Source organism: Aegilops tauschii, chromosome 6 (genome assembly GCF_002575655.3).
Source record: "Aegilops tauschii subsp. strangulata cultivar AL8/78 chromosome 6, Aet v6.0, whole genome shotgun sequence".
Taxonomy (NCBI): Eukaryota; Viridiplantae; Streptophyta; class Magnoliopsida; order Poales; family Poaceae; genus Aegilops; species Aegilops tauschii.
In genome coordinates, this window is record NC_053040.3 from 190,335,888 (window position 1) to 190,363,293 (window position 27,406).

Here is a 27,406-nt window from a genome sequence, read left to right on the forward strand (position 1 = left end):
TGAACTAAGCATATTAGGTCAATTTGGAGGAAAAAATGCTAAGTGTAGGTCATTTTAGAGCTAACCTAGGTAAATAGGTCATTTTGGAGCTAAGTAAGGTTATTATGTCATTTTTGAGGAAAATAAGCTAAGTATATGTCATTTAGGAGGTAACCAAGATCATTATGCCATTTTTGACCTAAGTATATCAGAAATGAACTAAATAAGCTAAGTATAGGTCATTTTTGAGCTAACCTAGGTAGTTCTGCCATTTTTGAGCTAACTAAGCATATTTATTCATTTTGCAGGAAAAATGATAAGTGTAGGTCATTTTAGAGCTATCATAGTTAAAATCGGTTATTTTGGAGCTAGGTAAGGTTATTATGTCATTTTCGAGGAAATAAGCAAACGTATATGATAGTTTGGAGCTAAACCAAGGTTATTATGCCATTTTTTTTACCTAAGTAAGCTAATTATATCATAAATGAACTAGCTAAGCAAAGTATAGGTCATTATTGAGCTATCCTAGGTAGTTATGCCATTTTTAGCTAACTAAACATGTTAAGTCATTTTGGAGGAAAAATGCTAAGTACATGTCATTTTATAGCTATCTTAGGTAAAATAGGTCATTTTGGAGCTAAGTAATGTTATTATGTCATTTTTGAGGAAAATAAGCTAAGTATAGGTCTTTTGGAGCTAAATAGGTCAATTCTTAAGCTAAGTATGCATTTGTTAAGCAAAACACTTGGGAAAACTTACCATCATCATGGAGGGAAGGACCGGCTGGGGTTGCGCCAGTGGCAGACGGAGAAGGATCGGTCGATACTTGTCGGGAGGCATGCTGCACCAAAGATCATTTGCAATGTCTCGTTAGCATGATGCAACTCAAATGTGAATACTAGTAACTAATGACCATTCAAATGAAACTAACCGTGGGCGCTATAGAAATCTGTGGCATCGGCGGAGGGGTCTGACAGTTGGTCTGGAACACAGACTGCACATTTGGTTTTCAGGAGTCAGACATATTAGTTACTAATGAAACAAACATTACGTGCATGATTTGGCTATACAGGAGAAACTTACCACGAGGAGCTTGTATAGGGCCTGGTGAGACGCGTCATTCCGGTTCCTCTCCTCCTCCAACAGCCTAGCCGTCCTCTCCTCCATGTCCCTCTCCCTCTCCGCCGCCTGCCAGTTTGCCTCCGCCAGAAGCTCCTGGGCCCTATCCTCGATGGCGAGCTCCATTGGCCATGGACGAGGCCTTATATCAGGATCAGAGCTCGTCTGGTGTTTCTTGATCTCCGGGAGAATGCTAGGACAACGTATCAGTCCATCCCCAATGGCTATCGAGCCATGGGACCTCCCTCCACCAGATATCATCACCAGCTCTAGATCAAAAGGACACTGGCTCGGGTTAAAGTCATACCCTTTCCTTGCCTTCCCCTCGGATTTGTACTTCACGAGCTTGTGGTGGGAGGAGATGTTGGTGAAGCTCTCTGGATGACCGAGGTTAGACTCTGAGAATGCCTTGGCCTTCTTGTATGGGGCAGTATGGGCCACGGCATAGAGGTCGAACACCCCTGGCACCTCCTTCTTGTTGTGTCGCGCCTAAAAGAGAGGAACAAAATATTAGTTGAGGGCTCAAGCTAGCATGAAGAATGAAATTGCATGAATCATGAAGCAAACCATATACCCAGTTATCCCAGTACTCAAACAAGTTGGAGCTCCCTTGATGGTGTGGCACCCCAACCATTTGGGCACGCTTATCCTTGGCCTTGTTGTGGACAGCTAGCCATTGGGGACAGCACCACTCGTCCACCAACGCCTCCCAATAGTCCATCCTATCCGCACACCATCTCGGGGGCACCTAAGTTAGTCAAGAGAAAATTTAGCGCTACACCTACGAATCAAATCAAGAAAACTAAGTACAAGGCCTTAAGAATAGGTAATTACTTTCATGTACTTCTCCTTACTCAGAAACTTTACGTGGCACTTCGTCTTGGACCTCTTAATACCAGTTGAGGCGTTGTAGTCTCGAATAGCCTGCACCCGAGCCTTGTGCCGTAAGTTCTGAAGTAGGCCCTTGCACTCGGCTTTGACAACCATAGCCGCGGCCTCCTCCTGTTCCTCAAGACACTTGTAGAAGGTCTACAATCAAACAAGACAACACTGACTAGTACAATCACTAGGTACTATTGATTTTTAATTCTGTAAAGGACAAATTACCCAAAACATCTGGATCACAATGTCGGCCACCGTCTCGCAAAAGACACCGTCGACCCTCTCCTCCGACGGGGCCGAGGCAGCCAAGTACATCTCCCACCTCAGTGCTAGCTGTGGAACCTGACCCTCCCCGAGCAACGTGAACCACCCCCAGAAGTTCTGCAGGCAAAGCACACCAAGGACCTGGTTGGTCCTGCGGACACCAGGGGCGTGTTTCCAACCCCTGCAGTATGACAAGGCCAACACATTTGAGATTAATTTCAAGAAACATGAAGGCAAAAGGTTAAAAAAGAGTAAATGCACTTACTTCTCCCCATTAGGCGCAATCAACCACCTCTGCTCGCGGGTCGTTGGCACAGGCGGGAGCTTTGTACCACCACGCTGGTAGACCTTGCCCTCCTCAACCAGCTTGCCCTCGCTCTAGCTATCATCAGAAAAGATATCCTCACCACCATCAGCATGGCCACTAGCCTCCGGAGTCACGTGGGATGAAGACTCTGGGACCGGAGTCTTGTGGGACGAAGACTCTTGGACCGCAGTCTCATGGGATGAAGGCTCGGCAACCCGAGGTTCGTCGGCCCGAGGCTCATGGACCGGAGTCCGAGACGGGTCCACCTCAGACGGAGCAGTCCTGTGGTCGGGTGAATCACCTGGGGGTGGCGGCAAGGAAGGTGTAGCAGCCTTCCTACCTCTCCTGCCGCCACGTCCACCTCTAGCACCCCTCTTCGTCCTCCCCCGACCTCTCCCGGCCGAAGAAGAAGTGCCCGCCGGTGGTGTCTGCATACTGTCTAGCAGCTGTCTCCGGAGGTGCTGGGGTGGAATGGAAGCACCCCTCCCAGCACGCACCGAGGAAGGAGGCTCGGAGCGCTCTTGACCCGCGCCCACCATCTGTCAACACCTGCAATGACAAAGAGTAAACAAAATTAGTACAACATAAAAAAATTGAATACCTAACATGAATAATATGTATATAATTTAAGTGTATCATCATCATCACCATAATAAAAAATTGAATACCTAATAACATGAACTAATTAATAATATATATATATATATGTACATGATAATAATTGAATACTTGACATTACTAATATTACCCTTCATCGTCTATATATGCTCCGGGATCAATAAATGCATCATCATCATCACTATTAGTAATGTCATGCGCATCATCATCATGAATAAATTCATCAACATGTGGAAGGCCTCCTCTACGTAATCGGTCAATCATTGACAGGTCATCCGCAGCAGTAACCTCTTGTTGTTCCGGCTCTTCTTGTTCCGGCTCAGGGGTGAAGTCAGATTCATTGTCACTGTCTACTTCAATGTTCTAGGGTGAAGTAGAGAGGTTCTTCAAACGTTTTTTTGGAAAGACATGTTTCTTGGAAGAATTCTCCTTCATATGTGTCTGGGTTAATGTGAGGTTCATAATCCTCTTCATTTGGGGGAGGTGGTCTAACATGTGGCGGCACTTCATAAACAACATCCCAACCATTGAGATTTGGATCACTTTGAAAGGCCCATGGTAGAAAGAAAACTAGGATTGCCTGTGGAGCCATAATATAGACATCGGGAACATCGAAATGGGTGCTCTGTTTGATGGGATAATTAGATTTATGCCCCTAGTTGTGTCCCACTCGGTTGTTTTACCCCTAATTTCCAAAAGTCACCGGTTCTATCCAAGTCACTTTGGTCCTGTTATGCTTTTGCCCTTTGACCGTTTTACTGTCAGTTTGAAAACTTCATAACTAATTCATACTAAATCACAAAAAAATGCAAATAAGATACCAAAATGTTCAAAAAACATCACCTATATGTCAGTGTCATTTGCATTCATGAAAAAAGTGTTGGAAAGTGCCCATCCGAGTTTTAGCTCTACTGATACCACCATGAATAGTAAAATCTAAAAAAATCAAAAAATTCACAACAAATATGGTGGCATAGAATGACAAATGTTTTAAGTGCTTGCCAAGTTTCATCAAGGAACGACATGATGAGGACATCAATACCATTATTACACCCACATCCCCTACTACTACATATGCTGGACCAATTACTAGAGCTCGCGCACGCCAATTAAATTATCAGGTACTTTCGTTTCTTGGTAATTATTCTAATATTCATGAGAATATGATGCCGCCTAAATTGGATACATTTGTTTTGCTTACAAATGAAGGGTCTGGCATGGATAAGAGGGATGAACACTGGAGCAAGACCAAGCATGGACACGATGGCATGCGCAAGGGGAACAAGAACGGAGTTACAAGTGATGATTTCAGGACTTTGAAGCTACCATAATGAGTGCATGAAGCCTTGGACGAAATATACAAGATGCCACTTCATAAATTTCGTCCAGAGGCTATTCTAGGTGCTGCGTCACCTTATTATTGGGCCAGGCCCATGTAATTTCGAAATACATAAGTATAGGCTGTTTTTAGAGTCCATATGTGTGGGGAAACAAGAGATGGGGTTGGTTTCGGACCCCTCCCCCAAGGGCCACGAAATTCCCCCTTTTCCTCCATATATACAGCCCTTAGGGCACCGTTTAGACTTTGGGTTTTGTTTAGATTAAAGTTTGCCATAGCTGGAACTTCGCGCACTTCGTTTGTGTTCAACGACCAGACAAAGGCGTCACAGAACCCCACCTTGATCAATAAAGCTTTCCTCTTATATTCGCAATACCCAGATTACAATCTTAGTTTCTTGCTTGTTCTTCGTTTGCCTGCAGGAAACAGACCTTCGTGGTCAGGTTGATCGTGCTTCGACGTGGTCAATAACCTCTCGGAGTTGGTTTAGCGATTGCTAAGGCGTGACGTCCTCGCACGTTCGTAGTCGGATCGTCAAAGTCGACTTCCTCCAAAATGATAGCCACCATCTCATCGAAAGACGGGACACCTTTGCCCCTATCACGACATTCGTGGAAGTAGTGGCAAATAAATAATCTATTTTGGAGTGTTGATTTTTTTTGCCATAACACCCACGAATGTCATTCCCTGATGAAATTTGGCAAGCACTTAAAGCATTTGTCATTCTATGCCACCAAATTTTTTATTGATTTTTTTTAGTTTTTACTATTCATGGTGGTATCATAAGAGCTAAAACTTGGATGGGCCCTTTCCAACACTTTTGTCATGAATGCAAATGACACTGACATATAGGTGATGTTTTTCCGAATATTTTGGTATCTTATTTTCATTTTTCTAATTTAGTATGAATTAGTTATGAAGTTTTCAAACCAACGGTCAAACGGTCAAAGGGCAAAAGCATAAGAAGAGCAAAGTGACTTGGACAGGACCGGTGGCTTTCGGGAATTAGGGGTAAAACAGCCGAGTGGGACACAACTAGGGGCATAAATCTAATTATCCCTTGTTTGATTTCCACTAGCCCTATATGTTCATGAGTCCTTCTAGTCTCCTTCGCTTGGAACCAATAACATTTGAAGACTACGGCGTTTGGTGGGTTTGCACCATAGAATTAAACTTCATAAATTGCTTCAACTCTTCCATAATACTCAGTATCTCCTTCGCCGATAGCAGAGACACAACAATTCATCCACTTTCGGTCGGCCATAGATAGCTCTTTGCCATAGGTACGAAGGCGATACCCGTTGATGTCGTATTTGTCAAATGAACGGACCTTAAGGTCAAAACCATTAGCAACTTGTCTCAATTCGGCGTCCATAACCTCTGAATTATCCTACAAGTGTCATACGAAAGGATTGTTGCATTAGTCGCAAATTATATGAAGAAATGAAATGGTCTAATGGAAATTACCGTTTGTTTGAACCAAGAGATGAACCCGGCATAGCCGCCTCCATGCTTTGCCAGAAGCTTATACTGATCAACGAAATCCTTTTGGATCACCGCTCCATACAAGAATTTGGCGACGTATCGACTGTATCAAATATCTGGGAATAAGATCAGTTCAAAGGAATTAGAAGTTGCGAAACAATGTACCGTGAACTTACTCGATGTACGGTCGCACTTACGTTAGGTTGTTGAAGATATCCAACAAAATGGTCCGCCATTCTTCGACATCCAACGATAAGGAATTAGAAGCATCGGCTGGTGCGAGATTCCCTTTGAATAGGCTGAGGTTGGATCCACCCTTTTTAGGGTCGCCAGCATTGTACCGAGGCTTCGGATTATGCAAATGACAATTTTTGGCTTCGTAGTGTGTCGTCATGAAGTTTGCCGCCTCCTTAGTAATGAATGCCTCGGCCATCAATGCTTCAATTCTACGCTTTTTTACATTTTTCTCGAAGCGTCTTCTGCATCCTCTCAGTTGCGTAGCACCAATGATTTGCACCCCCCCAATCTTGCCTCGGTTGGGAGATGCAAAATCAAGTTCTGCATTGGATTAAAGAAGCCCGGTAGAAAGATCTTCTCTAACTTCCAGATCAACTCCGGCGCCAACTCTTCCATTTCTTCTAGCAGGCCAGGCGATAGTTCTTTCGCACAAAGAACACGGAAGAAATAGCTCAGCTCTACCAGTACTAGCCATTCATCGTCAGGGATGAAGCCACGCAACATTACCGGCTTTACCCGCTCAATCCATATGTGCCAATCATGACTCTTGAGACCAAATATTTTCAATTTTTCAAGACTCACCCCCTCTTTATATTCACTGCATACCCATCGGGGATCATCAACTGCATTTTCACCCACAAGATAATTTCCTTCATAGCTGGCCTTCCAAGGTTGAACCATGTCTTTGGCTTTGTCCAGTTCTGCTTTCCTTTTGGTGGTTGCATGTTTTGTAACGGTCTATCACATAGCGCCTCCTGATTGACTCTAGCCTTAGTATTATCCTTTGACTTCCCCTCTATCACGAACAATGTACAAAAAGTGCCTCGGCGATATTATTTTCAGTGTGCATCACGTTGATGTTGTGTGGGCAAAGGAGGTCATTGAAGTAAGGCAGATCCCACAAGCATGTCTTGTGAGTCCAAGCGTGTTTCGAATTATACTCCTTGAAATACCTTGGACGCTCTGGATCTGGCTCAAGAGTGTTTAACTGATCCAGGATCTCTTGGCCTGCAACGCAGGTGCTGCAGAGTTTTTGACAACTCTACCTTTTATGAAGTTCTTCTTGTCTTTCCTGAACTTATGGCGAGGATCCAGGAACTGTCTATGCAAGTCGAAGCAAGAAAACTTGCGACCGGCCTGAAGCCACCAAAACTCAAGAGCTCCCTTGCATGTGGGGCACGGGAACCTTCCATGCACACACCAGCCAACGAATAGCACATACGCCGGCAAGTCATGCGAGTACATGTACCAGACACACATTATGAAGTTCTGTTTGATAAAGGCATTGTATGTCTTGAACCCATTATCCCAAGCTTCTTGCAACTCGTCCTTAAGAGGCTACATGTGCACATTCATATTCTTCCCTGGATAGTTGGGCCCTGGAATTATCAACGTGAGGAACATGTTTTTTCTTTGCATAATCTGTCCGGGGGGGAGATTGAGTGGAATGACAAATACGGGCAAACAACTGTATTGGGCTGCCGTCGGACCAAACACACTGAACCCATCCGTGCTGATGGCGACTCGCGGATGCCTTGGATCTGCAGCTTTTCCGCATGTAATGCATCGAAGAACTTCCACACTTCACCATCCGATGTGTGCACCATCATCAGCTTCCCATCTGCATCTAGTTGGGTTCTTTTGCCCGTTTTGTGCCATGTCATCTGTCTGGCCATCTCTTCGACATGAAAAGACGTTGAAGTCTTGGTGCAATTGGCATATACCGAAGAACATTAACGGGGATTTTGGTCTGCGTCTTCCCACCCATACCGTTGTCTACCACAACATACCTGGATGACTTACAAATGGGACAATAGTTCAAGTCTGCATACTGAAGCCTAAATAAGGCACATCCTTTCTCACAGGCATGTATCTTCTCATAGGGCATCTTAAGAGCACGGAGGATTTTGTCTGGCTGGTACAGGTTTGCAGGTACGACATGGCCTTTGGGTAGAAAACGTCCAAATATTGTCATCATTGTGTCGTAGCATTCTCAGCCCAAGTTGAATCTAGCCTTCAGAGCCATTATTTGTGACATGGCATCCAACTGACAAAACTCAGTGTGCTCGTGGAGAGGATGTTTTGACGACTCCCACATTTCATTGAAGGCCTTTGTAGATTCATCCATCTCATCATCCGAGTCCTGAGCATCATCAAAGTTTTGCACCATGTCTCCATCTCGGTACCATGCTCATCGGTGCGACGACGAACCACCTCGGCTCTGGCATGTTGGGCAGACTCACCATGAAATGTCCAGACCGTATAACTAGGCGTAAAACCAAACTTGTGCAGGTGTTTACTCATTTCTAGCTCGTTCCTCCTATGATAGTTGTCGCATCGGACGCAGGGGCACCAGCTTTTTCTCTGGCCATGTGCAAATGCGGCTCTCACAAACCGCTTGGTTTTTGTTAACCATTCATCGATCATGTCTTCCTGACTAGTGTGACCGATGTACATCCACGCACGATCACTCATATCGCATAGCTACTGGACACACAAGAAATATATACATAATTCAGCAAACCATATCCAACAATTAATGGAGATTGTCAGTTTTTACGTCCATGCAACCTAGACACTAAGAGGTAAAGATAGGTCCTAATCCCACCCGAGTATGTGTAGACTGGGTTCATTTTCCCATGCTTTGCTCCGGATCCGACGCAAAATTTCGGCAGCACCTCCCCACTGTTCTCGTGATACATGTCTCGGCAATAAGCAGAGAGGATGTGTACCCGGAGAACAACTGGGAGGCACTGACGAAATTCTGCATCGGATCCGGAGCAGAGCATATGGGAAAACAAACCCAATCTACACCTACTCGGGTTGTCCATGGATAACGTTGGACAATTCGAAAGAATCACGGTTAAATATGCAAATGCATGCATATTTATAGATGTAACCTTTCGAACGGGCGACCCATAGTGGTCACACATACTGATGATTGAAGACACCTATAGCTAGCAAGTTTCATCGGCACGAAGACCGGAACAGAGCAAATGAAGGGGGAGGAGGAGATGTCATTTGTGCTCACCCATGAACGCAGGGGCAGACCTCGTCGAACGCACGGGAACATCGTGGAACACCAAATCCTTGCAGCGACAAAACAACTGCACATTTAAAACCACCGGATCAACACAAATATGATGTTTTTATGAAAAAAATCAAAAAATATATGACCTAACTCATAATTCACAAATATATGACCCCGTCGGCCTCTGGAAGGCCGAAGAACACCTTTTCGGTCAACGCAAGGCCGAAGAGGCGTCGGGGTCAGGGTTGTCGTGTCGGGGTCGGGGTGATGTGTCAGGGTCGGGGGTGCCGTGTCGGGGTGTCGTGTCGGGGTCGGGGTGCTGTGTCGGGGTCGGGGGTGTCGTGTCGGGGTCGGGGAGTCGGGGTGTAGTGTCGGTGTCGGGGTGTTGTGTCTGGGTCGGGATGGCAAATCCTCGAGCCCTCGACCCCTCGGCGACCCTCGATCCTCGACCCCTCGACCATGGACCCATTTTCCCCTAGACCCTCGACCATCAGCTATGTCGGGGCCGGGATTCATCTTTTTCTTCTACTTCTTCTTTTTTCATCTTCTTCTTTCTTCTTCTTCTTCTTCTTCTTCTTCTTCTTCTCCTTTTCCTCTTCTTCTACTTATTGTTCTTTTTTCCAACTTTCTTCTTCTTCCTTTTTTCCTTTTTCCTCTTCTTCTACTTATTCTTCTTTTTTTAACTTTCTTCTTCTTCTAATTATCTAAACCTAAACCTAGCACTAACCTAAACCTAAACATCAAAGAACAGTAGAAAAAAAAGCTCACCTTGGAGGATGGTCGCAGGGACGGTGGAGGAGCCGCCGCGGGAAGGGTGGCGGCGGCATGGCCTGGCTCCAGGGTCGGGGCTAACGAGGGAAGGGTGGCAGCGGTGCGGCCTGGCTCTGGCGGCGGGGCGGGTGCAGGGGCTGCCGCAGGGCCGCTGTGGCCTGGCTCCGGCGATGGGGCGGGGCGGGGCAGGCTCCACGGCCTTGTTCCGGGGGGCGGGTCGGTGGGGCGACGGGGCGGTGGGACGACAGGGTGGCGGCGGGTGGTTGGGCGGCAGCGGGTGGGACGACGGGCCGGCGGGGCGGTGGGGCGACGGGGGGTGGGCGGCGGGGCAGTGGGGTGATGGGGCGGCCACTGGTGGTTGGGGCGGCGGTGGTCGTTGGGGAGGAAAAGGGAGAGAAAGAGAGAGAGAGGGTGACGGCGCGCGCGCGGCCCGTTAGTTAAATTGAAGCTTTGCCGCCCGCTGCTCCTTTGTCGTCCGCCTTCCTACTCTTTGCCGTCTACTAGCAGACGGCAAAGAGGGGGCCGTTAGGGTTTACCAGCCAGTGGGCCAAACTTCCTCTTTGCCGGCTGCTAGCAAACGGCAAAGCTTCTTTGTCATTTGCTAGCAGACGGCAAAGAGGTGCCTGATGGCAAAGCCATCCTTTGCCGTCAGCTAGCTCTTTGTTGTGGCTGGCGGCAAATCTTCTGATTCCAGTAGTGGCATTAGTTAAGTATCATCTTGGAGTACACTTTCAGTGCTAATGTTATGTTCTATGCTCAATGAAGCGCTTGTCCATCCTATCAGTGTTGGTGGATTCTGTCAGGACCTTATATATATATCAGTATGTGGTGTTTTGATCTCAACATCATTACTGCCTTGTTGCAATGCTTTCCATGTGTGGAGAATTTGTATATAAAGGTAATGATTTCATGCACATTGAAAGCGCATATATAATGTACTATAATTAATCGTTCATCTATCACTCTTTCAACATAATCTTTTTTAGACATTAACTGTTTTCAAACATCATCTCTATTCAGGCAACAACACATAGAGAAAAAGGTATAACGAATTGATGGTTGATGAAGCACGGGGATTTTCTCAGATCTCATGACATTCATTTGAAGACAGTAATGCTGGAACGATATTCATCCAACAGTGCAAACACTAGCTTTGTCACATTCTTCATGTTAAATGCGAGGGCACTATTATCCGTGAGGATTAAGTTTTTCAACAAGAAATTACTCATGGCTGCAAGTGCTGAACAACATAAAAAGAAGTTTTAGGTGGACCTAAGGGCTTCTGATCGTGTTCGGCTTCTATTTACAACAGCTTGTGGTCATCATGGAGCAGTAGAATTATTGTACTGGGATCTTGATTTTATGGATCAAACTAATCCATTTGATTGTAACTGCCAAAAACTTTGGTTGAGTTAGATGTCATTGTCCTGTTCAATCCGGGTTATGCGTAAACCTGATGAACAATTAATCCTCGTGCTTTTATACCTTTTGTAAGCTCGAGTTAGACATTGTTTCCCTTTTCAACTAGGGTTTGACCCACATTTTCTTTCATACTGGGCGTCTGTGTCCTATAGGTACTACCTCTGTCGTGGTTTATTCTTTATTGGCCCCCATCGTATTTTGTAGTACCAAACTTTGACCTTAGATTTAACTAAGAATATATTAATGCATGTCAAAAATAATATTGTTGGACGGCTATTCCCAGCTATGTTCATTGGCTATATGCAATAATTAACTCTAATACACACATAATCGCACATGAATTAACTCTAGTAACCGTGTGTGTTATATTTTCTCATCGCAAACATTTCATCCGAGTGGGCTGTTTGCCGCGTATCACACACATCTTGTTTAGACGAATAGTTTGTGTTTTTTTGGCTCATCGCAAATAGTTCATCTATGTGAAATTTTTGCCGCATATCACACACACCTCGTTAAGTTGAACTGTTTCTGTTGTGTTCCCTAATCAAAAACAGTTCGTCTGAGTGAACCGTATGCCGTATATCACACGCACCTTGTTCTGCCTGACCGTTTATGTTGCATTCCCTAATAGCAAACCGTTCATCGGAGCGAACTGTATGCCATATATCGCACACACATTGATATGGCTGCCCGTTTCTGTTGTTTTGTCTAATCACAAACAGCTCGTATGGACCAACGGGTTGCCCCGCATCGCACATGTAACTAAAATCTGAACCATGTTTGATGTCTCCGCCATCGCAAATGTTTTGCATCTTTTTTGATGGTTTTTTACATCCCTGTTTGCGATTAATGCATCGCACACAGTTTCGTTGAAGGGTCTCTGATCATAGTGTCGCGTTAGCAGCATCTTGCAGTAGTGCAATTGCTTAGACTTCGGCAATTTTTAGGGGTCACTCTTGTTAGCTTTATCTTCGGTGATAACCTTCGCTGCTGCACAGGGAGATTATCTTCGTCGTTTTCATAACACCTCGATTACTCCAGGGACCTGTTACTCTGTGTGCACTAGCAAACACATAAGTACCAAACTGTTTATGTCAACAAACTCCAAAACATAAAGGGCCTATTATTGCACCAACAATATCCTTCTCTGCTTCTTTTGGATCAGTATTCTGTAGCCATGATATTGTACTAGGATACGTCATGGCACAAAACAAAACATGGGCACTGCATATTCAGGAAATATAAGAATATTACGAAGCTAGAGGGCTCTAAGAATGATAATGTATAGCATCATCTGATCAAGAAAAAGAATACTTGTCTGCAGGATATTTAATGAATGATCATCATAACAAATCTTGGAGTATTAAGATCATACTTTCTTGCTATACATTACATATCTATATGCTCATGGTGTCAAAAGTGCTTGTTTGCTTTAGAACTGAAGGTTCTAATATTCTTCTAGCAATGGAGGGTTTGAGGCTGCTCCATCATTCCACATAGTTGAGCTTCGTAAAAATGGATGCGATTATTGCAGTTTCATAATCTATGATCTCCGATCTTGCAATCCTCATTCCAATTACAAACATTTTCAAAGTTTTTTGACTATTAGCACTCTTAGTTAAGTGACAACTTTTATTCTTGATTATGTGTAGTTCTACATTTGCTTTTCGTCATAATTTAAAGATGTTTTCGATATTTGATCTTATGATGATAAACTATTAAGCTTTCATACTAGAATGTTAATTCTCCTTAAGTACTCTCCTTTACTTCTAGGTATGGTGATCAACGTGTCAAGATTCACATGTTAACTAATGGATCCATGACCACATTTTGAGGTCAAGTCAAATGTAAAAATCAGTCTCTCGATTTCCCGATTTCATGAACATGACCAAAGAGCCGTGTAGATCTGAGATGGCCCTCTTTACACTAGAATGCTAAGTGCTAACACAATTTTGATCCATGGGAAGAACTCGGTGTGTTTTCCTACATATTTGTTGCCATATAGAAGAAACCCTCTATTTTCACGATATGTCTTATTTTCAAATTGTGTCGGATTTTGGGTTCCGCAGACCCTTGAGAGGTTCGAAATCTGGGGTGCGTGCGAAGAACTCGTCCTCCCCAGTCTGCCTACTCGCTGATCTCACAGCCTAGCTCGACGGACTGTAAGGAAAAAGGACATAACAGTTTAGCCAGGTTCGGGCCACCTTGCGATAAAAAACCCTACTCCTGCTTTGTGGTGGATTGGTCTCGAGGGGCTGAGGATGAACTAGTACAGAGCGGGAACAACCTCGGGATAAGGTGTGTTCTTGTGCTCGAGTGAGCTGGTGGGTGTGAGGATGGAATGGATCCGATCCGGGAGTCCTTCTCTATCGTGGTGGTGCCGCTCTACTTATAGTGGCCTTGGTCCTCTTCCCAAATGAAGGCGGGAAGGGATCCCACAACGGCCAAATTCGAAGGGAGACAACTAGTACATGTTATCCTAAAAAAAGTAGTCTTCGCCTGCAAAAGTCTCTGGTCGTGACGCCATGGTGGGCTCGGCGATGACCTCCGTCCTGCCGTTCAGGCGGTCTTGGTCTTGTTGCATGAGAATGGAAACCTTTGGCTGATTGCTCGGGACTCCGCGCCAGCACTTGCCTCTTTAGCACGAAAGAGGAAACTGCTACACTGCGCCCGCTGGCGCCCGCCTGGCCTTGGCCGTCATGGCTCACGTCATCCGAACCTCACGAGGTGAGGATTGCATAGGAATCTCCGCTTCTCAGGAGCCAGCCTGAGGAGGCCGCTCCTGCTAGAGGTCTTGGTGTCGTCCGCCTCGCGATGCTTGGCCCCTCGCGAGGGTCTTGAGTTGTTGATGCTGAAGCTGGGCCGTACTAGGCCGTCGATGGAGCCACGCCGTGGGCCGCAGGCAGCAAGTCTGGGTACCCCCACTCCCAGAATGCCGAAAAATTGTGACAAGTGTAGCCAACCTATGGAATATTTCATATATGATTTCATTGGTCAGAAGTCCTGATTCATGGTTCAAGGGGATGCCATTTACCTTACAATATAGAAGCTAGGAAGACAAGGAGTTTTTTGCTTCAGGTATTATTTTATATATGTCATTTCAGAACTGATTATTCTATTTCAAATAAAGTGCTAAATTGAATGATTCTTTTTCCTTTCCAATTGCGTCATGTGCATGCCTCTAATCATTATGTGTGTTGGCCGGATGCATCTAAACTGTGAACTGTAAGGATCTACCCTCCTAACTGCACCTGACAGAAGATTGCTTCGATAAGGCTTTTCTCGAGATAAACAAGAAAATATTGTAATTAGACTGGAAAATAAATTGTCAATGTAATAGAGCTGTCACTAAAGTGAGTACAAATTGTGACTATTGCATTTGCGCCATATATAGCTGGATTATATTTTAGAAGAGCTTCAAGTTTGGTGAGGTCACTACTAGGAAAAGGCCTACTAGTGGCGCACCAGTTTTGCCTACTAATGGCGCACTACTGGTGCGCCACTAGTACCACGCCACTAGTATTAAATACTAATGGCGCACCACTGGTGCGCCATTAGTATACCAGATACTAATGGCGCATCACGCCGTGCGCCATTAGTATATCATTCGGTGCTCCACTGGTATTCCCTCCAGGTGCGCCACTAATAACCTTATAGGTGCGCCACTAGTAATAAAGGAAGGTGCGCCACTAATAAGGGCTTAAATGCGCACTAGTAATGTATTTGGAAAACAAAAAAAAATCTAAATTTACAGAAAACAACCTATAAGGAAAAATAATTTAAAAACAAAAAATGAAATAGAATCATAATTTTTATTATAGTAAGAATATTACAATGTCTTTACAAGTTTCCAATAAAAGGAAAATTGCAAGGAAATAAAAGAAAACCCTAAAACTAATCTTCTAGTAATCTTTTCTTCTTTTTCTTCACTTTATCCCTGCAAAATGTAACAAAATAAACAGAAAGACAAACAAACTATTTATAACATGTCAATACTGTCATTTTTTATGCAGAACTAGATATGAGCATATATTTCCAGCATTACATGGTAAGTAGTGCAGCATCTGTTGTTAAGTAATGATGAGAACCTCAGGACACCATCATTGGCATGGCAAGATTAAGGAGCACCTATTCTTATCAGTGAGAGTAGGAGAGAAAGAAAGAAAGTGAAGAGACCAGTGTAGCATCTGTCCAAATCAGATTTAAGAGAGAGGGAATTGGCAAGGAAAGATATAGTCCATAACCCGCAAGAAGAAATAGGCCATTGATAGCACATTTACTAAACATCTGCTGTAAGCAGAACACATACACCCACTTACACATGGGTAATATTCTGTATATAGGTACACAAGCACAACACATGCACCTGGTATAGATAGGAGTATAAGCATGGATCTAAATCATGTGAAACATATGAAATAGCTAATGCAAAGAAAGAATTATCACTACATGCAACCATCAGGACTATGTCCTGTACAATATACAACTAAACCACCAGTAGATGATGTACTAAACCATACAAGAAATACCAATACATGGTATTTAGATAAAGACTAGTATATATCAAACACAATACCAGCTTGAAAGAGAAACTATAATTTTATACCACTACGGGAGCAAGTCATGAACTACAGAGTAATTGCAGTAAAGAGATGAATCAATATATGTTGATCAATAAGAGAGTTATAGCTATATACAAATGAAGGACTATATCCTTTATAAGATAACAAAGAAACATTAGCACTTATACATATGAACAAATAGAACCAGCAGCCAACTAATAAAGAAAGTAGCATGTGCTATATGACAGGAACAATAACATCTATAAGACCAAGATAATTGCAATGATAACAGTAGGGTCATGCCATCATTCGATCCAATCATTGCAGAACTAGTTGAGCGACAAATCAAATATAACAGTAGTTCCATTGGTTCAGCCAACAAGTTAACAAAAGTTTACTTCCTACTAATTTTGCAACTCGTGATAATAAAGAAAGCAGAGCTCGACATCACAGCAACAAAAGTGGTAGACTGGGAGCCTGGAACCATGCACGTCAAATTGCAGAGCAGAAAAATAGCAGTACTACCTGGAGCAATAAGAAACTCAACAGACTGGGGCAACATTTGGAAGGAGACAAGCAAGTACTACAACAGCTAGCTAGGCTGAATTGAAGATTAAAAAAATCATATCTTGAGCATGATTATACACGTCAAGGGGAAGGGGTTCACGGCAGGGACCTTCAGGTCATGGCATGGCTTGCATCTCTCCTCCGCATGTGCATTGGTTTGCATCCAATCCTTGCAGTACAATCCATGGACGTCCCTCCCTCCCTGCATCTCTAGAACAACACGACACTTAAATGTCATCAACTTCCGTTGCTACTGAATAAAAGAGGAGCAAGATGAATATGCTGCATAAGACATACATGGAGAAGCAAGCTTCTTGAAAACAGAGGAGATCCATGATGGTTGTTTTCATTCGCAACAGAAGAACTCAAAAAAATGCGCAAGTGTATGCTATCTATGGATACACCACCTCCACCAGTACCTAGCTCCCAAACTGAGAAAAGAAATCCATTCATATGCAGCAACCCAAACTTGACTTTGAGAGAGCGGACTGATTAACATTTTTTTGTTGCGTCGAATTTTTCACAAATAGAAGCACTCCAGCAACTATGAGAATAAATCATAGAGGTTGGCCGAACTAATTGGTGCACTCAAACGATACCTGAGAGCGGCCTGATGAACACATTGTTAGGGACGCACATCTAGCTAGTTTCCTGTATATCAATTAAGCTACTAGCTTGGTTGCTTCTTTTAGCTAGCATACACGTACGGGATTTGTTATAGCATACATAAACAAACACACGTTTCTTTTAGCTAGCTAGGCAGAAGTGAAGATTGACCAAAATCACATTCATATCAAGCAATGTGAAGCATCATTATACAAGGAAAAGGGGGAACAGAGGAGTGCGGAGGGGCTCACCATGGGGGTGCTTTAGCCGATGCAGTGCACCGCCGTCTCGCCGGAGTTTACCCGCCGCGTGCGTCCGCCCCGCAGCCACCGGGTGCAGGAGCACCGACCACGAGGCGGAGCCGCCCATGGGACTTGCGGTGGGCGTCGGAGAGGGCGAGCAGAGTCGCCAGCGACACGGCGGAGTTCGAGGGGACGCCACCCTCGAAACCCTAGCCATGGGGAGGGGTCGTGGGTGAGCTCTCGGGGCCGCGAGAGGCGGATCTGGCCAGAGGGAAGGGAAGAGCGGCGGCAGGGGAGCACGGATCTGTGCTGCGCGCCGCGAGGGCCGCCGGAACACGCCGGAATCGAGCGGCGTAGGCAGCGGTGGCGAGGGTTTCGTGGGTGGGGGGAGGGAGCAGGGAGAGACAAGCGAGAGAGGGAGAGGGAGAGGCCGTGCTGCAGGGTGCCTTTTCTCTAGATGGATGGATGGATGGATGGGTGGATGGATGTGGGGTGGAGAGCTAGTGGCGCACGGGGTGACTGGTGCGTCATTACTAGTTAACACTAGTAATGGCGCACTGTAACACGGTGCGCCATTAGTATTTTTGAAAAAAAAAAACAAAAAACAAATTTTGTTAGTAGTGGCGCACCAGCACACGGTGCGCTATTAGTATTTTTTGGAAAAAAGAAAAAAAATTGTTAGTAGTGGCGCATCAGAGTTGTGGTGCGCCATTAGTGTGCATATTGTCTATAGCCTTTTTCCTAGTAGTGGGTGTTTGTCTAATCATTCCGTTTTTCGTGTTCCAGAGATGTTCCATATGAAGCAATAGATTATTTGCTTTAGTTATGTATCACGTTTGTCACCAGTTTCTTGTCTAGCTAGCAACAACGAAATTATTATTACAAAATCAGTAGAGAAGGTTGGGGAGACTATAAAGTATGGCCATTTAGATTTTCTTCCTCATTGTTTGGTAGTCAAAAAAAATCTTGTAACCTAGTTTGAAGAAAAATTTCCCATTTTTTGCATTTCAGTTCCAGGTTCCATGGTTATGTTTCTGACACACTAATGATAGTTGATGCCATTCACATTTCATTAACATTTCTATGGTGGTATTTTTTTATGAATGAGGTAGTTAATTAATGTAATTGCGAATTATTGGTATGGGACCTAATAAAATTTAATTAGTCGCCTCCATCAGTTCCTTCATATAGATGCAGTATAAACACATACCTTTTACTCTCGGATTATGTTTCAAGTGACAAATCTCTTCGCAGTTGGTGCAGAAGTTTCCTTATGTACCTCTTATTTGGGGCGAACTTAATCTGAAGGGAAACCAATATTATGCGTTGTTATTCTGGTCAAGGATTATGTAAAAATAAATCAATTTGATTGAAGTAATTATTCACGTTGAAAGTCAATATTCCTCTCTTGCAACTTTGAGATCTTTTGTATTTTGTCTTTCGATCAAAGTTGGTCTAATAGAAAAGTTTGGTAATAGCTTATTGGCTTATTTACAAGAAAATAAACTAGGATACCCACTATGTTGTGCTGGGATACTGGATTCAATGACTAGAGACTGTTAGTAGTTCCAACATAATATGAGGTCCTTGTAGTTGACAAGCGTGCTAGGGAATGCAAATGTGATATTTGTAATACCCACTATGTTGTCATGAACAGAGGAATGCCAAAGTTGTGTGCAATGATTGTCAGAGTGGTTACCATGCTGCAAGCAAAACATATTGGTAGACAATATCATCTTATTTGTTGGTTTTATATGATCAAAAAAAGGGCAGCCCAGTGCATGTAGCTCCCCTTGCGCAGGGTCCAGGGAAGGGTCTAACCACTTTGGGTCTTTAGTACGCAGTCTTTCCCTGCAGAAAACACTTTGGGTCTTTAGTACGCAGTCTTTCCCTACATTTCTGCAAGAGGTTGTTTCCAGGACTTGATTGTTATGATCACTTCCGAGGAAATTGCCTAATACTTGATTGCTATGTTTCTAATTAGAGCACACTCTATGACTGACTTCAGTAGGGTGTTGTTTGATCAAGCTAATGCAGTTGCACCCGAGATGAGGGGATGGTAAATAGAAGATACTGGTTATAAATACATTACCATGTAGGTATTGTATATGAAAATATCAAGTAACTCTGATCAATAATTTACTATGCCATTTATGATCACCAATGATATCACTGGATGACCTGTTTCATGGTATTCAGAGAATAAAGATCCTATGAGTTGACTGCAGCCGAAGGGGCCTCAATTCTTTTGCGCCAAGAAAAGTAGATGGGGTCTGCCCAAAATATATTGAGCTATGAATAGTCGATGGGGAGTGGTTGAAATGTTTTGTGTCGCCATGGTTCCTAAATGGTAGGAGGTAGGTGTTTTGCTGAAGTAGTTCCTAAATTATAACATATATGGTTCCAAGCCCCTAATTTTATATGTAATAGTTTGCCACGCAGTTGTGTAATGCCAAATTTCTGGTTGTGGTATCTTGGAATATATTTTCCAAGGGAACAAGATCATCCATGTTTTTTCTTTAATTCATGGATAATATAAATAGACATTCTCCCTGAGATGATGCGGTCATTTGATAGGTAGCACCTGCATAAAAGGGCGTCCAGATGCTATCTAGTATATACACACATGAAGTATTTGATTTGTGCAATTTATTTATTCATAGGGCCAAACTCTATGGTTGGCAAGACACTTATGTGTTCACAAAGTTGTAATGCAATGCACAATAAAGTTACCCTATGTTTTCTTACCACTTCTTTTATGTTGTGCATAAGAAGTAATAGTATAGTCATTGAATTACATTTCTTATCTAAATAGATTGCAAACAAAGTGGAATTCAATTTTTCTATATATGTGAAATTTGACATGCATTATGTTTATATATGCAGCAAGTAAAAAAAAAAAGCCTGTAGCAAGGTAGGGGCATCTATCTATTATATAAAAAGTATTTGATGGGATCACTAGAAAAAATAGAATATTTTAGAAAATTCCACGATAATTGAAAAGATCTGGCCGCTTAATTCGTAGAAAAAGAAAACATAACCGTTGGATGGAGACAATCTTTTCTACAACATAAAACAGTAAAATTACCCACCTTTGCCATTACATAAATATATCTTTTCAACATCTATCTGTATATTATATATAAAAATTACCCACCAATGCCCTTGATTAATTTTTATCCTACCCCTTTGATTTATCTATCTACAAAAAGGTTAGATTAAGGTGTTTCCTCAACCATATTCTTCTGCCGCCGCCAAGATCTCCTCGGGGTGCCCTTGGACGGCCGGCCGGGCGGCCATTAGCCCCGTGCATGCACACTAGGGGCATCGTTTCATACTTGTTCAATGCATGCATCTACGTCAAAAGAAGGTATGTATGAAATCAAAAAAGACTATCTCTTACACATATATAGGCGAATGGACGAACTTGGCGGTGAGCGCAAGTTTACAAGATTAGCGTGCGGCGAGCTGCGACCATGCGAAGACTCTGTCCGCTGAGAGAGATCGAAGAAAGGAAACAGAGGTCTGACCATCAGGATTCCATCGCTGCATGGCAAGCTGGCTAGATCCAATGCCTTGTACGTGCGTGGTGCATGGCTGATGCCCTTGGACGGTCGGCCGGCCCCATGCATGTGTTGGCGAGCGTACGCGGACGGATTTGGCGACAAGCGTAGGAGGACGAGCTTGGTGTATGACGTGCAGCGAGCATGCGAGAACACTGTCGTCTATCCGCTGACAGCAATCGAAGCAATAAGACGGAGGTTTTACCACAATAGTTCCATTGTTGCATGGCAGGTTGGCCTCATACACGTACATGGTGCATCGCTTGCCAGCAGCTTGTGTGCTCAAGTGCACGGATACTTTATCAACCGGAACGGCCAGAACGATGACAGGTTTAGACGGATATATACAAGATCAATGGTAAACTTGTCTCATGACCACAGCTCAGGGATTGGTACAAGCACGTACATGTGAGGTATTATTTTCTATTGCTTCATCTATGCATGCATGTACAATACAACATAAATTCTCTAATTTTTTATTAGCAACAACTCTGTAAAACATGAGGTGTGCATCCTCAATTGGTTGAACCAAAATTATAAAAGAGCAACACACTATTGTAGGCTAATTAACAGGTAGGTAATAGTTCACAACATTTTTTCTTAATAACAATATCCCCATTTTCCGTCAGTTTTATGCACACATTTTCCACCCTCCTTTGGATATCTTAGTATCCATGGTCTAGCAACAACCGTACGATATAGATCGAAAAAATAAGATTCGGCTATTATAATTTTATCTCCATATATAGTATACTAATATATAGCTTTATATGTTGCCCTATTGCTTTCATGGGTTTCCAGTAAGATAATGGCCAATAGCATTAATTTTGTAGACTTACATGTATTATTCCAGCAACAAAATATGCTTCCAACTCTTGCTTACCCAATAGTGTAACATCTTGCCCTGTAATGTTCATTCAAAAGAAGACCCATCGACGGTTTTTCATGCCGGCATACATCACCATAACTAATCCGATGGGATGAAAGGTCAGTCACTTAGGTTGTTATAATGTTCATCTCAAAAAAATTGCATCGAATAACATCAAAGTTGGAAAACAAAATTGTGAGTGATGGTCAATGGAGACAAGTATCTCTTATTTACATACATAGTCTTTTTTTTAAATGTCGGAACTCTATGCAGGAAATTTCAGAAAAGAGAGGCCACATGCATGTGGCGTAGCAAGATCATTTACTCAACCTATCCTTTTGGGTTAGTATCTAATACCCATCTTGCAAATTGACCATTTAAAAATTAGATATGTTATGCACTTGATGCAGAATATTTATTGATAATAGGATGATCCTGCTTTCATTAGCCTTTGGCAAGAACAACCATGGCTTTACTTTTACAGATTGACATAAACTGATTAATGCAAAAATCTGTGATCACCAAAATAACGGCTAATCTGATATCTTCACTATATATCTATAATTTATATTTTTGCTCTTGATAAATCATAGAAATGTATAATTCATATCTTCATTATGGTAAATATACTCTCTGCCCTATGCAATCGACGGTTTGTCATGCCGGCATACATCACCATAACTAACCTGATGGGATGAAAGGTCAGTCACTTAGGTTGTTAGCATGTTCATCTCAAAAAAATTGTGTCGAATAACATCAAAGTTGGAAAAAAAAAATTGTGAGCGATGGTCGAAGGAGAGCAGTATCTCTTATTTACATACATAGTGTTTTTTTTAAATGCCGGAACTCTATGCAGGAAATTTCATAAAAGAGAGGCCACATGTGGCATAGCATAAGATCATTTACTCAACCTATCCTTTTGGGTTAGTATCTAATACCCATCTCACAAATTGACCTTTTAAAATTAGATATGTTATGTACTTGATGCAGAATATTTATCGATAATAGAATGATCCTGCTTTCTCTAGCCTTTGGCAAGAACAACCATGCCTTTACTTTTACAGATTGACATAAACAGATTAATGCAAAAATCTGTGGTCACCAAAATAAGGGCTAATTTGGTATCTGCACTGTCTATCTATAATTTATATTTCTTCTCTTGATAAATCATAGAAATGTATAATTCATATTTTCATTACGGTAAATAAACTCTCTGCCCTATGCATTTTGTACTAAATTTGGAAGAATATTTTCTGCAGTGCTTAAAAAGGAGGAAGAAAGTGTAATCGGTCGCTAGCACAAAAGATATTTATTCTTGAACTCATGTAATGTTAGATGGTTAATATACTCTTCGCCCTATGCATTTTGTATGATCACCTTTTACTCATAAATAGAGTTTTTTGCGAGAAGTTCATAAATAGAGTTGCAAATATAGTATCTCTTGAATCATGGATTAAATTAGTTATTATAAGAAGTATGCAAAATAGGATATTCTTTCCTAAATGAAACATTGTCATATGATTTAATAGGATTTCACAAGTATGAGGATATATAGTACAATTTATGTTAACCTATAACAGAATTTGTATTCATTTTTGTGTAGCTTAAGACATGGTTTAAGAGTTAAGAGAATGTGGTTGGTCAACCAAGATGTGATCCTCTTACGTTGTTGATCCAAGCTAGGTCGGCCATGGCTGGGAGCAACTGAGAAGACTACATAATGGGGAAAGTGAAGTATCAGCCAAGTGGGACCCATGAAACCAGTCAAGTTTTGTACATTTTGTAGTGTGGACAACACTTTTAAAGGAAAGTAGCATCGACTGTGCTTCTTTCTAGAATATGGACAATGTGAGGGCAAGCTTTTCTTACATAAAAATACGAGCCACCATTGGTCCTGTTTAGTGCACGTATTTTAACTTTTTTTGCAAAAGAACTTCTTATCTATTCATCTTCAATCGTGGCAGCAAACGAACACTAGAAATAATAAATATTACATGCAGATCTGTAGATCACTTAGCAACGACTACAAGCATTGAAGCGAGCCGAAGGTGCGCCTCCGTCATCGCTCCTTCTAATCACTATATGAAATGATCATAGAAACAAATACCCACCACTACAGTTTTAATGAATATGTATACTGTATAATTTCATTCTAACTTAATAGGCCTAATTGAAAATAAATCACTTGCAGTTCAAAAATCACTAAATATATTAATATGTCAATCTTGCATAGCGTTAGCAAATTTACATATTCCTACACGAAATATGAGAACTATTAAATATGCGCTTAAAGAAAAATATAATAAAGCAATATGATAATAATGCTAGAAAAATGGTACAAATATAATTTGAATAATCTAACTGATCATAAACAAGCAGTTAGTATCACATACATAATTAGCTGGTAAATGATGAATGGATAACACATATTTACATATCAATAGAAATCCAAACATACCCAAGAAAATACTATATTCTCAAAAATTCTTATATATGTATCATCACATTTGGCTTCAACTTTTTTTTAATAAAACATTAAAGAATATGTTTTCATCATTAAAATTTATAAAATTCTAGCCCGCGCATCGAGCGGGCCACTCTGCTAGTAATAAAATAATGGAAAGATGTTACAGATCCATTATTTTCTCTTTATAAAAGAAATACGTGATGATATGGCTGCAAGATCGCTAGCCGGGTCCAGCGTCTTCATCCACAGGAGTATAGTGGACGTGTACGTACAGCCACACATGTCTGCCCATCCATCCGTCCGATGCCGTGCAAGTTGCTGCATTGCCTTCCCTTTCCGTATCCCGACGCCGCCGCGGCTCCTGCGCTGCACACCACACATTGTAATTTTCGGGCGGCGTTTGCGGAAGCGTCGCGTCCCTGTCTCTACCTCCTGTAGTCCTGTCTGTATCTTGGTGGCCACTTGAACGAGGGCATGGATAGGACATCAACATTGCTATCAGCCAGAATTTCCGTATCAGCTATATCTTCTATCATTGGAGAGAGAAATTATGGTCTGCTTAAGGCTAGTGGATATAGATATATCCTCAAAACAATTGCACATGTTTCATTTCACAACTTAAACAATGGAATAAACGATAAACTTTATCTGCTTCAGCTCAATACGGATTCAGGCACCCCCATGTATCGCATAGTTTCACCTCAGCTCCCATGGTCGATTGTTTGAATATAAGCAGTTTGCTTCAACACTTCCCGGGTATTCGTTTATTAGTTTTATTGCAAGGCCTTACTTGAGAAACCCCCCTTTCCCCCCCCCCCTTCCGCGACGCGACCACGCACGTCGGGGGGGGGGGGGGGGGGGGGAGGGGGACCCTAGCCTCCGGCCCCGCCTCCCTCCCTTCCTCCCCCACCGTCGCCGGTAGGCGCTGATAGGCAAAGCTTGGTTAGCGCGGCGGCGGGGCCCTTCCTCCTCTTTCGGTGGGAGGCTAGCGCGGGGCGGCGCCCTCGGGTGGCGGCGTTGGGCTGCTGGGGGGTCCAGCGGCAGAAGGTGGGTCTATAATGCGGCGCGTGGCGGCATGGTGGCGGTTGGCCGGCGTCCTGCGCCCGGATGTGGTGTAGCGGCTGCGGAGCTCGCATCAAGGGAGGTGGCGCGCGGATGGGCGCCGAGCTGGATTCGGCCGGACCTGGCGCTGAGGGTCGGCCGGCGGCGCAGGGCTGCTGATCTCTGGTGGTGTTATGCCCTTTGGGTTTTTGTCCTCACTGGGGCCGGTGCAGGGGGCGGCGTGGTTGCCCTGGGCGGATCAACCGGTCCTCCAGGCAGCCTTGGGTGGCAAGCGCGGGTTGGGTCTGGTGGATGGCGCGAGATCCGACGGGTGGTGGCCTGAGGTGTGGCTTCGGTTCCTTCCCGCGGCGTAGAGACATGGCAGAGGGTGGGTGGTGGGGATCTTGGCGTTAGGCAGGGGTGGTGGAGCTGGTCTGAGGAGCCGATTGGGGGTTCGAACGCCAGAGTTGCGGCTGCCATGAGTGGCCCTCATCCAGTTTGGCGGTGTCCGCTTCTTTCGGGTGTGTATGTTGGCAGGAGGCCGGTGGTACGGGCTTCTCGCCGTGGCAGGAGTTTGAATTGGTCCTCCTGCCCGAGATTGGCTGCTCCTCGGACGGCTCTGGGTTCTCTTCACTCAAGCCAAGGATGGTGTTTGCGGTTGGTTGGGGGGGGGGGGAGTCCTCACGTTTTGGCATCGGCATAGGTCTGTGGCTCTGGTTGGTGGCACTTCATGATGCCGGCAGGTGGATCACTGCGTCAAACCGTGGACTTGGCGTTGTCTAAGCTGGTTCTCCACGACGGCTGTCTGCAGTCACTGGGTTATGCCCCCGGCACAACGGGACTGGGGGGACTAGGCGTGGGCGCTCCTACGCTGGTGGGGCCGATCCTGACTCGGTGGGTGATGTCGGGCTTTTCCTGCCATGGTTTGTGTTCTGCAAAGCGTGCGGTTGGCAGGGTCTCAGGGCTTGGATGCCGGGCCGGCGTCCCTGGGAGGTGGTCCGCATGGTTGGCCTTCAGGCGGGACTATGGCGGCGGTGTTGTCTGTGTCTCTTGGCCGTGTGGGCGGCAAGAGCTATGGCGGCGGGTGACTCGGGCGGGCTCTCTCTCTGGCAGCGGCGGCGCCCCGATCTGGACCTGGGGACCTGATCTCGTCGCTCTTACCCTTAAGACCTCGCGGTGGCACAGATGTGTTGCCGAGCGAAAGCTCTGCGCTTGGTCGCCGACGACGGCAACGCCTGGGCGTTGTTCTCTTTATGAAGACGTCATTTTGGAGCTCCTCTCCGTGTCTGGTTTCGCGTGAAAATCTTTGTCCATCTTGGACTCAACAGCGGTGGCGCCTCGCGCCGTGTTCCCTCTTGGGGCTTTGTTGTGGAGCGTACGTGTTGTAGGGTGTAGGGTGGCGGTGTTATCAGTTCTTCATGTATTCTTTGTCGATCAGGCACAGACATGTGTGATCCGGTTTCTTGGGAATGGGTGTTGTTTGAGGGTTCCCTATCACTTTGGATCGTTTGGCCATATACTCTTGTGTGATCGCTTTATGTATAAAGCGGGGCGATAACCTGTTTCGAGTTTTATTGCAAGAAGAACACATTTTTATCCGGTTGCAGTGGGATGCCATCGGACTGGTCCTCTCAACAGTGGATGGATGGTGGCACCTTATTTCAATGTCAACCGATCATCTAATTTCACATCCTAACCCCGCACATTTTGGAGGGTGTACCAGCATCAATCAATTGGTACAGCTGGTGATGTTAACATTCCAATAACCTCATCATCAATTTTATTGGAAGAATCAATTAAATTACTTGCTAGTCTCTTCAGGGATTTTTGTGGGTTAAAGTTACCTGTGAATTCACTCTTCTTTTTGTGAGTATGAGGGACAAATTGGTCGAAAAATTCACCATGGCACAAGTCATAGTAAATAAAAGAAAAGAAAAAGCAATATTTGAAGTATTTCATTCGTGGTCTTTGTAACATCCAAATATTCCATACAAGTGGTCGAAAAATTCACCATGGCACGAGTCAGAGTAAATACT